The sequence below is a fragment of the Balaenoptera physalus genome, assembly GCF_965194825.1.
Source record: "Balaenoptera physalus genome assembly, chromosome: 7".
Classification (NCBI taxonomy): domain Eukaryota; kingdom Metazoa; phylum Chordata; class Mammalia; order Artiodactyla; family Balaenopteridae; genus Balaenoptera; species Balaenoptera physalus.
This window is the reverse complement of record NC_138886.1, coordinates 103353574-103368386: the sequence shown is the minus strand read 5'-3', so window position 1 is coordinate 103368386 and position 14813 is coordinate 103353574.

Here is a 14813-nt window from a genome sequence, read left to right as displayed (position 1 = left end):
CCCGTAAAGTTAAACCATACTTCAGCCCATAATGGGGAGCCCATTATGTTCATAGCTGCAGAGTAAGCCAAGGCTAAGCTCATGTATTCATTGCAGTATAAGCATCAGTGGATTTGACCTATTTCATCTGGGCAGTGTCAGCTGTGCACACTTGGCTTGGTGACAGAGGATTCACCATCTACAGTGGTTCAGACTCTGTGGAACCTAATCTGAGAGGACCTAAACCCTACTTGTCTGGAGGCGAAAGAATGAGTATGAATTTGGGACATAAATTCCACGAGGACAGAGAACAGATTTAGCAGTCACATTTCCCTCTATAAAGTAGCCATTTTCCACTAGGTCTCCCCCAAATGCAGAACCCACCAATGGTGTTATTTTCTGGCACAAGATTCTGGATTCCACTGTTGTAGTTCATGACATTGTTCCTCTTTGCTCCCTGTTAAATTCTGTCCAGCACTGGAGAGAGTGAATTGGGGTGATTTATTTCAGAATTATCAGAATTATCCAAAAGCCACATTTCTACTTTTGACAAATCCTTTTATCTTGTTTTAAGACTGAAGATACTGGGACTTCCCTGGTAGCGCAGTGGTTAAGAATCTGTCTGCCAATGCAGGGGACACGGGTTCGAGCCCTGGTTTGGGAAGATCCCACATGCCGCGGAGCAAGTAGGCCCGTGTGCCACAACTACTGAGTCTGCGCTCTAGAGCCCGCGAGCCACAACTACTGAAGCCCGCATGGCTAGAGCCTGTGCTGCGCAACAAGAGAAGCCATTGCAATGAGAAGCCCGAGCGCCGCAATGAAAAATAGCCCCCGCTCACCGCAACTAGAGATAACCTGTGCACAGCAACAAAGAACCAACGCAGCCAAAAAATAAATAAATAAATAAGACTGAAGATACAGAGGATCAGTAGTTTAGAAAGTAAAAAGATTTCTTCTTGGAGGCATTAAAATCATTTGGAATGTAAAGCTGACTGATATGCCAAGCCTGCATGAACACACTGAGGAGGCTTAGGCAAAATGTTTTAAGAACACTCCTGGGTATATATTTGAAAAAAACAAAAACAATACTTTGGAAAGATACATGCACCTCAATGTTCATAGCAGCATTATTTACAATAGCCAAGATATAGAAGCAATCTGTGTCCATAAATAGATAAATGGATAAAGATGTAGTATATATATACAATGGAATAACGCTCAGCCATAAAAAAGAATGAAATTTTGCCATTTTCAGCACATGGATGGACTTGGAGGGCATTACGTTAAGTGAAATATAATAAGTCAGACAGAGAAATACAAATACTGTATGATATCACTTACATATGGAATCTAAAAAATACAACAAACTAGTGAATGTAAAAAAAAGAAACAGACTCACAGCTATAGAGAGCAAACTAGTAGTTACCAGTGGGGAGAGGGATGGGGTGAGGGGCAATATAAGGGCAGAGGAGTAAGAGGTACAAACTATTAGGTATAAAATGAACTACAAGGATATATTATACAACACGGGGAATATAGCCAATATTTATAATAACTATAAATGGAGTATAACCTTTAAAAATTGTGAATCACTACATTGTACACCTGTAACATATAATATTGTACAGTAGCTATACTTCAATTTTAAAAAGTCAAAGCAATAAGTGAAATGGTGAATAGTTTAGCTAATGTTGATGGTATTTTGTCAATAGATTTTCAGTCTTTTTTTCAATGTCAAATTACATTAGTAAATATTGTATCTAATTTGTTTTGTTCACAAATTATTAAGTCAAATGTTTTAACACATTCAAAGACCCTGTTCCTTCCATACTATGATATATATATATATATAGATAGATAGATATATAGATAGATATATATATATATATATATAAAAATTTATTTTCCTCCTTTCTCAAACTACTGTGGTTTATACAATAGGGTGAAGAAAGAGCATGACACTTAGTCAACATTTTAAAAGTTGCTAATGGAAGAGTATTATTTTATCATAAATAGTTTCCCCCATCCTAGCACCTCTCCCACTGTGGACATTTTATGCACTAATGTGATACACCTCAACTAAATATTGCAATGTCAGGAGTATTTGGTTAAATGAGTGAAATGAGTCTACAAGCCCTGAAGTTCCCTCCACCCCACCCCTACCCTGATTTCCCAGAAACAAACTATCTTAGGTGTTTTGTCTGGTATTTGCCTTCATTGTTTCATCATTTCTTGTGTTTGAGTTGTAGATACATATTTTTTTAATTTTTATTTTATATTGGAGTATAGTTGATTAACAATGTGGCAGTTTCAGGTATACAGCAAAGTGATTTAGTTATACATATACAGATATTATCTGCTGATTTCCTGGTATTTAAGCTAAATATTTTGCTCTCTTACACTATTCACCCCCTTGCAACCCAGAACACACACTATTCCTTTGCCCCCATCCCTTTCCATTTCTAGACCTTAAGAAATGTGATCTTTATATTTGGATGAGTGGGCCTGCATCTGGTGAGAGCAGGGGATGAATTGTTTATATTCCCATCACTGCTTCTTCATCCTACATAGCAATTTGCTCCTATCTACTCCTTGATGAAACCTAGGGTAACCATAAGATATTGCATGTCTTTTTTAGATAATAAAATGAATTCTGGTTATTCCTTGTCACAAAACAAAATTCACAATTAATATGTTTAGTTCTGTACAAAATTCCTGCCTCTTAAGACCGCTGTCCCAGTACAGCAAGCCTGCAGTGGAAAGGGAAACAGCTCTGATCCTTCATTTTTCTTTCCCTGGGTTAACACCCGTGAAACTAGGATGAAATTTGACTTCCCTGAGGATTAAAGGATTAAAGCATTATTTAATCAGTTGGGGAGAGGTAGATTGATGTGTAAGGGGTGAAAACTAAGAGGCCTTGCTGAACGGACACTGCCTACAAGTGACAAAGTGGTGTGGCTGCTTTGTAGGGTTGTCAAGGCTCTCTCTCTGTCTCTGTGTTTCTGTTGCTCTCTCTCTTTCTCTCTCTCTCTCTCTCCCCTCTGAGGTGATGTTTCCCTAACTCAGCCCTTTGATGTAGGCAATGCTCTTCCTCCTGTCTGTGCCCCCAGATCCTTCCAGCCTCCAGCTTTTTCTACTAAAATAACCTTCCTCTTGGATGGGTCCCACTTGAAACCCCCATTACCCTGGCTTCTCCTGAATAACCCACATCGAGTCCATGTGAAACATACACTCATATTAAGAAAAAAAATTAAACTTGGAAATTAATTTTTTTAAAAGAGGTGGGCAACATATTTCACATTGGGAGCACAGTCCTATCTGAGGATTACGTAATCATTTACGGGAATGTACCTTGATTGATTTACACTTTGTTATTTTCTAAAGGTCCCAGAGTTAGTGAATTTACATGTAGACCTGTAGATTTTTGTCCAGTAGAGATGCAAATGATTTTTAAAAGGTAACCCCAAAGGTTAGAGTTTATTGCCCTGTTGAGCATTAACCAGTGTGTTGACCCAGCAATCTTACCTACACATTCATGTATTATATCATGTTGTACATATAGACCCAGCTCTTTGAATGTTCTTTGAGTCAGCCGTATCATCTTTCTGGTTCCCTCAGGAATTAAATCATTGACATGTGCTCATCAACGTGCTTGTATAGGAGTTCTGCTTTTAACTTTTTGAAAAGTATCCTGTATCACCTGTGACCTGCACCCAGAGATGCACACACTCCACATAAAGTAATTCTTTCCTCTTTGTCCTTAAACCAATGAATGGTTACAGATCTCATCCTGAAAACGTTCAAGTGTAAGCCAGGCTGGCCGACTGTATCTAGGTAGGACCAAAGAGGCCAATCAAAGCTCTATGCCTGATCTCTTCATACCCTTTCTCACTAGGTTGAATAAAGTGGAAGTCACAACTTCTCTCTTCCCACATGAAGGATACTGCTCCTGTCCTCCAAAACCATCTCCACAAAATTGTTTCTCCAATGCCCTTTATACCTTAGTATTAAGATTCTAAGTTATCATTACATCATACTTACTCTTTTGGTGTTGGATAAATATACAGGGCTTACATTACAAAGACTTTGTAAATGCTATTAAGCTATATATAGTTATGTTAAACTATTGTCTTTTTGAGTTGTTGAGAAGTCCTATACCATTCGGATTCTCAAAAATTTATCTATGCGTTCATTTTTTCCTTTCTCATAATAATAATTATGACCTAATCATCATTGTTAATTTCCTGAAGTTTTACATTGAGTGCTTTGTACGAAGCATGTTTTACATCTTTGTTCTGCATTTTCCAGTGGTACTTTTAAATCTGAAAAATATTAGAAACACGTATGCTTCTATTATTAAAAAAAAAATGTTCTTTAACTTTTGTTTTTCCTTTGTTGTTGTTTTTACTTTATAAAATATTGATTGTTCATTTGGACCTTTTAGAAAGATTGCCTATTATTATTACTTTTCTCACATTTTCTATGTCTATTTTTTTTAGCCCTGACTTCTAGTAAATTTCCTTAACTTTGGCTTGAAATCATTCAATTAGATTGTTTTTTAAACTTCTGGTTGTTAAAAAGTAATTTTTATTCTTTCAATATTTACTTTTATAAGCCACATGTTCTTATTTCATGAATTCAATCTGTTCTTATTACTTTGAAGATAGTCATTACAATAAAAAAAAATCATTTTATTCTGTTTCATACACAGTTTGTTTTTCTAAGTTTCTCCACTCTGTTACCATGTACAGGCCTGTCTTCATGCTAGGACATTCCTCCAAATGTCTAGTGATCAAACATTATCCTCTTATGTTTAAATGAGGTGTGGAAAACCTGGGGCCTCCATTACTGAGCCATCTTGGGTTCCATCGTTTGAGTCAACTTTCTTCCAGGCTCTCCTTGGCAATCCTGAGCTCTAGTTTTCTCTCAGTTAAAACCTTCCTCTGATTTCTAACTTTCAAACGTTTTCCATATGTAGTCACTTCTCCTATTATGCTTTCCTCCTCCTACTTTACCTAAAGAGATTAGAAGACAAGGATTTGGGATCAGGGATCCAGTCTGTCAAGTTCAAACAGAAATCTCACCCATTCATTCTTCTCTCTCCCCCGCGATGGTCTTATTACTTATGTAAAATTTAGATTCCTTGTATTTTAATCCAAAAAAGCAACAAATCCAAGAGAGAGTAATTCCAGAACTACAGTGGTAAATTTTAAAAATACCGTAAGTAATAAAGCCTTATGACTGTTCGCCCTATCATGTCAGTTTTATAATTAAATGACTAAAGATGGATTTTAATTCTGAGGTATTATCACTGTTTTCACAGTCAACCTGGTTGACTTGGGAGGCACTTTTATCAGCAGACTCTCAATCATATTGTTGACTAATAATTCTTTCACAGAACTCGTTCAATACTCTTTAAAAGGAATCAGTCTTCCTGAGGACTTCCCAGGTGGTCCAGTGGTTGAGACTTTGCCTTCCAATGCAGGGGGTACAGTTTCGATGCCTGATCAGAGAGCTAAGATCACACATGCTTCATGGCCAAAAAAAACCCAAAACATAAAACAGAAACAACATTGTAACATATTCAATAAAGACTTTAGAAATGATCCACATCAAAAAAATCTTAAAAATAAAAAAGAGAATCAGTCTTTCTGCTGTGCCCTTTATCATCGTTCTGAAATCTCAGCTGCCCAAAAACCCTACATTGCATTCTCCTACATGCTAAAATGTGGAGCCGTGAGGTTTCTTTTGTTTCTAACATAGTCTTTTACTTTTCCATGTCTTAAAAAAAAAAACAAAACCCTAATCTAACAAAGAGCGACAAACTGGGTTTTCTTTATATACCTGCAGGCAGTATTCAAAATTATGCCTAAGTTTCCACTCCATCTGCCAGTCAGCTGTGCCTGCTTCCTTCTTCTTTGGGCTTCATAGTGTTCTCCCAACTCCTCCTCAAAAGCTGCTCCCTGTCCCCAGACACAATGTGTCCCCCACTCACACCCCCATCTTCATTACCTCTTAAGTTCTTTCTATACGCAACTTAAACCACGTGCAGGGGCAGTGATTATGACTGAGGTTTCTCCATTTTCATACATCTCCCCGTATTTGGGAATGTATTATCTGCATCACTAAGTACCACTGCCTTCCTGGATTCCTGAGAAATACTCTAAGAAAAGCTTCTAAGCTAGTTATTCAAAACTTCTTAATCCAATGACTTCAGATGTAAATTTCTTATTGTTAGTGATTCTAACAAGACTCTTAACATTGTTTGCCAATCATTTACCTTCTTCAATATCAAAAACATTGTAGAATGGACAAATTCTTAGAAAAGCACAACTTTCTGAGACTGAACCAGGAAGAAACAGAAAATATAAACAGACTAATCACAAGCACTGAAATTAAAACTATGATTAAAAATCTTCCAGCAAACAAAAGCCCGGGGCCAGATGGCTTCACAGGCAAATTCTATCAAACATTTAGAGAAGAGTTAACACCCATCCTTATCAAACTCTTCCAAAATATACCAGAGGGAGGAACACTCCCAAACTCATTCTACAAGGCCATCATCACCCTGATACCAAAACCAGACAAAGTTGTCACAAAAAAAGAAAACTACAGGCCAATATCACTGATGAACATAGATGCAAAAATCCTGAACAAAATACTAGCAAACAGAATCCAACAGCACCTTAAAAGGATCATACAACATGATCAACTGGGGTTTATCCCAGGAATGCAAGGATTCTTAAAAATATGCAAATCAATCAATGTGACACACCGTATTAAGAAACTGAAGGATAAAAACCATAGGATCACCTCAATAGATGAAGGAAAAGTTTTTGACAAAATTCAACATCCATTTAAGATAAAAACTAGCCAGAAAGTAGGCATAGTCAAAACTTACCTCAACATAATAACTGCCATATATGACAAACCCACAGCCAACATCGTTCTCAATGGTGAAAAATTCAAACCATTTCCACTAAGATGAGGAACAATACAAGATTGCACACTCTCACCACTATTATTCAACATAGTTTTGGAAGTTTTAGCAACAGCAATCAGAGACAAAAAAGAAATAAATGGAATCCAAATCAGAAAGGAAGAAGTAAGACTGTCACTGTTTGCAGATGACATGATACTATACACAGAGAATGCTAAAGATGCTACCAGAACACTACTAGTGCTAATCAATGATTTTGGTAAAGTAGCAGGATACAAAATTAATGCACAGAAATCTCTTGCATTCCTAAACACTAATGGTGAAAAATCTGAAAGAGAAATTAAGGAAACACTCCCATTTACCACTGCAACAAAAAGAATAAAATACCTAGGAATAAACCTACCTAAGGAGAAAAAAAACCTGTATACAGAAAACTATAAGACACTGATGAAAGAAATTAAAGATGATACAAACAGATGGAGAGGTATACCATGTTCTTGGATTGGAAGAATCAACATTGTGAAAATGACTCTACTACCCAAAGCAATCTACAGATTCAATGCAATCCTTATCAAACTACCAATGGCATTTTTCACAGAACTAGAACAAAACATTTCACAATTTGTATGGAAACACAAAAGACTCCAAATAGCCAAAGCAATCTTGAGAAAGAAAAATGTAGCTGGAGGAATCAGGCTCCCTGACTTCAGACTATGCTACAAAGCTACAGTAATCAAGACAATATAGTACTGACACAAAAGCAGAAATATAGATCAATGGAACAGGATAGAACCCAGAGATAAACCCATGCATATATGGTCACCTTATCTTTGATAAAGGAGGCAAGAATATACAGTGGAGAAAAGACAGTCTCTTCAATAAGTGGTGTTGGGAAAACTGGACAGCTACATATAAAAGAATGAAATTAGAACACTCCCTAATACCATACACAAAAATAAACTCAAAATGGATTAAAGACCTAAATGTAAGGCCAGACACCATAAAACTCTTAGAGGAAAACATCGGCAGAAAACTCTATGGCATAAATCACAGCAAGATCCTTTTTGACCCAACTCCTAGAGAAATGGAAATAAAAACAAAAATAAACAAATGGGACCTAATGAAACTTAAAAGCTTTTGCACAGCAAAGGAAACCATAAACAAGACAAAAAGACAACCCTCAGAATGGGAGAAAATATTTGCAAATGAAGCAACTGACAAAGGATTAATCTCCAAAATTTACAAGTAGCTCATGCAGCTCAATGTCAAAAAAAAAAAAAACCCAATCCCAAAATGGGCAGAAGACTTAAATAGACATTTCTCCAAAGAAGATATACAGGTTGCCAACAAACACATGAAAGGATGCTCATCATCACTAATCATTAGAGAAATGCAAATCAGAACCACAATGAGGTATCACCTCACACTGGTCAGAATAGCCATCATTAAAAAAATGTACAAATAATAAATGCTGGAGAGGGTGTGGAGAAAAGGGAACACTGTTGCACTGTTGGTGGGAATGTAAATTGATACAGCCACTATGGAGAACAGTATGGAGGTTCCTTATAAAACTAAAAATTGAACAACCATATGACCCAGCAATCCCACTACTGGGCATATACCCTGAGAAAACCATAATTCAAAAGAATCATGCACCACAATGTTCATTTCAGCACTATTTACAGTAGCCAGGGTATGGAAGCAACCTAAGTGTCCATCGATAGATGAACGGATAAAGAAGATGTGGCACATATATACAATGGAATATTACTCAGTCATAAAAAGAAACCAAATTGAGTTATTTGTAGTGAGGTGGATGGACCTAGAGTCTGTCATACAGAGTGAAGTAAGTCAGAAAGATCAAACAAATACCATATGCTAACACATATATATGGAATCTTAAAAAAAAAAAATGGTTCTGAAGAAACTAGGTGCAGGACAGGAATAAAGATGCAGATAGAGAAAATAGACTTGAGGACACAGGGAGGGAGAAGGATAAGCTGGGACGAAGTGAGAGAGTGTCATGGACTTATATACACTACCAAATGTAAAACAGATAGCTAGTGGGAACCAGCCACATAACACAGGGAGAACAGCTCCATGCTTTGTGACTACCTAGAGGTGTGGGATAGGGAGGGTGGGAGGGAGACACAAGAGAGAGGGGATATGGAGATGTATGTATACGTATAGCTGATTCACTTTGTTATACAGCAGAAACTAACACACCATTGTAAAGCAATTATACTCCAGTAAAGATGTTAAAAAAAAAAAAAAATCATTGTAGAAAACTCAACACGTGGTGCAAAGGATGACCACCCTCCAGCTCTAGTTGATTGGGGACCAGAAGGAAACACCACGATTATATTCATTCTCTCATATTGAGATATGCATAGAATGTCTACCTGCACAGTTTACCTGCTGAAATAAGACGGGCTAAAACATACATAGAAGAAATGGTTCATAGCACAGTGTAATGCAGTAGGAGAAACAATGAAATAATCACTCAAAGAACTGTAATAATTTTTAGAATATATATGCTTGTTCAAATCAACACAGATAAAGCCATGGGAAAAATGTAATGGTATAGGAAAAAATTTTGCTTCTGGTCAGACTAAAGCTGAGCCACATCCGTGGGACACACCTGCTAAACAAAGAAACCCCGTAGCATGTTCTCCTGCTTTTCGGACCCTCTTTCTCTCTCTCCATATATATATAATTTTTTGTCATTAAAAAATATATGGCATGACCTTTTACTTTTTTGCTAATTCTAAGATAAGGAAAGATATTGATTCTTTAAATATGTAAGCTCACTCAGCTGTTAATGAAATGATCTTTCATAGCTTAATATTAGCATTTAAAAAATGAGCCAACCAAAAATTTTGAAGGAAATGTAATTCATTTCATCAATTTTATTTTTAATGCACATTTTAAAAAATCGCATAACTGATTTGAGTGTTAATTATTTTTCTGGTAAGAAAGCAAATTCTCTTGTCTTTTGGGTAAGAACACTATCTCTTCATTCTGCGCAGATACAATTGAAATCAGTAGGGGACAGGATTTAGTACAGAGCTCTACATACCTGTCAGGCTTACTATGGATGAGGTCCTTACTGGATGTTGGAGGACATAAGCTGTGTTTCTCAGCTGCTGACTTGTGGGGAACATTCCTGACAGCCCCTCCTTGAAGATGCCCACAGTGGTCAGAAGCTCATGAGATCTGTTGGAATTGAGAACATTGAAGGTGTGGTGCGGAGCTGAGCAGTTAGCCATAGGCTGCTCTAAGTTAAAGGTGAAGAGACCATGTTCAAGAAGCAGCAGAGAAACTCTGGCCAGACTTGGCTTTCCTGGAAGCCAGCAGTCCACAGTGACCCTTGATAAGTTCCCTCTGGACCTTCCAGGCATAGTCTTGACCCTTTGGCCCCACCTCTTTACATATGCTCAGCACTTGCTTCTTCCCTTTTAGACTACATATAAACTCCTGGTTACCAGGGTTTACTCATCGTGATCTGAGCTATGAATTGTCTGCACATAGCAGGAGCTCAGAAAGTCCATCTTAAGTTAAAGGGCTGCCCTAGTTGGCTTTCACGCTGCCCCATTATAATCATGACTTGTTGGTGAAAGTAAACTCAGTGTTAGGATCCTCTGTGTCTGAGGTCAGGAGGCAGTTGGGCGGCATCAGGGAGTGGGAGGCACTGTACTCCAGGCTCACAAAATGAAGCGGGGCCAGATCTGAAAAGCAGCACACCATCTGGACCCGACAAAACCTCACTATCAGCAGGGCCCTGGCTGCCTGCCCCTACAGCTTCAACACAGGCCCTGCTATTTTTATGACTGTCATAAAAAAAGAAAAAAATCGGAGTCATCTCAAAAGATCAAATAATAATACTATGCATAACACAGGCGTGCCCTATGGAGCCGCACTTATCCAGAGGTGGTGTCCACAGATGGCTCCAGAACACTCGATGTAAAAGTCCTGAACCCAGATGCAGCAATCGGATATCACTTTTTCTAATCCATTGCCACGTTTAAATCTGGAAAAGGAATGCATTAAAATTTGAATCAATCTCAATGGGGAGGGAATAGAATAACCCTGAAAACCCTGGCTTAATCTTGTTTTTTTTTTTCAGCTTTCATCAACAAATGACAGTTTTCATTATACTGGAAAGTAGCAATTGGAATGGTCACTGACCCACTATTCACATGCATTGCAAGTATAAACGTGTACAGAAAGAACTGAAAAAATACAAACCCATGAATAAATTTAGGAATAGATAGATCACAGCATTAACAGCCTGTTTAAAATGTGCTTCTGTGAGGCTTTTACTAAAGAACAGCTGCTGGTGTAAACTGACTTGCTTTATGTTTTCTTTATAATTCATAAATTTCATTTATAATTTCAAAAAAATTCCCTTATAATCTTAAAGAAATCCACAGGTGAAAAATCTAAGTCCCAGAAAGCAAAAGCGCTTGGCCAAGTTCACTCCATCAAACTTAGACCAACAACTCCTATGTTTGGCCTAGAACCTAGAGTAAGACAATTGGTGGACATCACTGAAATGCTAGCAGACACAGAGTTACTTCCTTTGAAAATTTGAATTATATTCTTTCAATCTTCTGTTATCAAGAGTTTTTTATTGCTGTTTTAATTTCTTTTTTAAGTGATTTTTGATATTATACAAATAATTATTTTAAAAGCTCAGCTTTTGAGATGAAGTATTTGTTCTCACCTCTGCCCCTCTCTGCTCTTCACAGACTCAGGGAAGGACAGATCCAATGGATCCACTTTTAGGATAGCTCCTCACTTGGGTGGCAAAGGTGGTGCTGGTCCTTGTCTGAGAGCTCATGTCTGCCAGGGACCTCACAGAGTGAGGCTTCCTCACAGAGTGGTCATTGTGATCCAAAAGTCCATGTTTCAGGCGACAGAAAGTTGAAGCAGTCTGTCTTAAGGCCTCAGCCTGGGAACTGTCATTTCTGCTTTATTCTATTGGTCAAAGCAGTTACGGAGCTTACCCAGATTTAAGGGACAGAAATTAAACCCTGCCTTACAAAAGGAGAAGAAGCAGCAAAGAATTTGCAGACATCCTTGATGTACTGTGATATTACTGACATACTTTCAGATTCCAATTCAACCAAAGCCTCAACCACGTGACACCTTTAGAAGTAAATCCTTTCACACACATTATTTCATTTAAATATGTTTGAGTCTCACATTAATCCAATGAAGCAAACATCACTTGTTATTTCTAGTTAACAAAGGACAAAACAGGCTCAGAGTGATGAAGTAATATACATATTCACTTACTGAATTTCACCTACATTTTCTTCTCATGTTGGCAGTGGCTAGTTCTCTTAAGTATTTAGTCTGTTTAAAACCTTTCTTATGTTTTAGGAAACAAACAATGAAAGAGTTGTCCCTCTAATAAACTTAGCAATACAAAAAAGGGAAATTAAAAAAAAAAAAATAGCTGAGGTCCAAAGAAAACCTGAGCCAGAAGTACCTCTCTGTGGGTGTTCAATGGATCTGTGTCAGGAAGCATGAGCTCTCTGTCTACACCTCACTGGAAGCTACAGTAACCTCCCTTTCAGAGTGGGAAAGAGGATATGAGAATGTAACTGCTCCTTTCTTTTAAACAATTTTTAACATTTTAATTAAAATTTATTAATACTTATAAAAATCTTCACACTTCTAGCATCCAATTAACATTCACTTGCCAATATAAATATCATGCTTCAGGTGTGGTATGTGTAGATTTGCATACCATACATATATACACCTTTTGCATATGTACACATTTTGGGGTAATATGTGAATTGTTTAATATTGCACAATGATCTTCACCTTCCATGTACAACCACTGTGAATGTCATGCTAATTTTTGTGTATTTCTAGAACCACAAAGAGAAACTAGAAAGTGGGTCTTTGACACTACTCTGAAATTATACTTTTTTAAATGCAGGAATCTATAAAGTTCATATTATTTGAGAAGGATTTGTCACTTTAAACAGTTTATCTTTTCTCTTACCTAAACTTCTTCCCTTCCACTCAATTCTATGCTGCTCCCCAGAGTGCACCGATGCGGGCAGTGGCATATTTTATTTTGTTTTGTTTTGTTTTATTTTATTTTATGTTCATTTTCAAACTGCTCCTTAAACATATCTTCACACTATCCTCTTTGTATTTAGCCCCCCCCCAACTCCCCCCCTCCCAAATACATCATTGGCAGGCTACAAATATGCAAATAGGGCTGACTGTAGAATATCTATGGGGTGCTCTGTTAAGTTATTCCTTATCCATCTGCTTTACAGCTACCCAAATGAGTTTGGTGTGGTCTTTTGTCATATTTTTTTTTGTGCCTTATTTACAATTAAAAATCACACAACAACTCTTTATTGCTATTTTAGTGAGGTTTCTGAAGAGACTGGAAGTTAATGCGTGTATTAAACTTGCCATCTTTAACTAGACATCTATTCTATGTGTTGATATTGATAGCGTTCTATGTGGTTTAGAATTAAACTTCTTCTTGGTCCTGAAGTGCTGGAAATACTCCTGAGAGCCCTTCTCCTAGATCAGGATCATACAGGGAACCTTATCACTAAGAATGATAGGTAACTGCTCTTCTCATCCCAGCATAAGACTAGAGGCTTATTATTTGCAGGGGGTAAAGCAGAGGTCTTTGAATTGAGATCCACCAGGCACATGAGAGCAAGGAACTGTATTAATTCAGCAAAAGATCACATACTGAAAGGTGAGGTATCCAGCCCTTTTCTTCCAAATCAAATCACTATGACCATGAGGATTATACAAGTGAGCAGGAGCCTGAAAGATTTTTCTCTATAGTACTGACCAGCCTAAGAGAAGAGACTCTAAATATTGACAGTAGGGGCCCAGCCAGACTAATCTATACTCTAGGATCTAAAGAGAAATCCACAGTTTGATGGACAGCCATCAATCACTGGACATTCACAGATGTCTCTCATTTGAAAGACGGAGGCTAAAACAAGCGAATAGAGATAAAATCAACTTGGAGGAAACCAAGACTATCTGAAATAAAAAAGAAGCCTCAAAAACATACAGTTAAAATTCTTAGAAAAGGAAGATATTGCAAACAAAAAGCAAAGCAAGAACTGCATACTATGAAAATACAAAGTCTTAGGCAATATAATGACATCGAACAGCTAAACAAAATTACTGGAAACTAGAAGACAACAGAACAATGTCTTCAAATTAATAGAGGAAATATTTTCTAACCTAGAATTCCATGCCTATCCAAAATATTAATTAAGAGTGAGGGTAGAATTACAAAATGTTTGCCATCATCTGAATGTTTGTATCCCCTCAGTATTAATATTTTAAATACTATTCCTGTGCAATGGGAGGTATGGCCTTTGGGAGGTTATTAGGTCATGAAGGTGGGCCCCTCCTGAATGGGATTAGTGCTCTTTCTTATAAAAGAGACCCCAGAGGGCTCCCTTCCCTCTTCTACCATATGAGGAAATGGTGAGAAAATGGCTATCCATGAACCAGGAAGTGGGTTCTCACCAGACACTGGATCTGCCAATGCCTTTATCTTGGACTTTTCAGCCTCCAGAACAGTAAGAAATAAATTGCTATTGTTTTTAACCCACTCAATCTATGATATTATGTTATAGTATCCCAAACAGATTTGGTTATAAATTATTGAAGAATGGGTTTCTCCAAAACAATAAAGTAAATTGACGTTAATATTTATTAAGTATTTACAATGCATTTTCCCAAACAATTTACATCTATTATATATCTATTATATAATTAATCTCTCTACAACAATCCAGCTCATGTGTACAATGATCAATCTCCTATTACATCTGAAGATACCAAGGCCCAGAGGAGGTAAGTAAAAAGATAGTACAGTCAA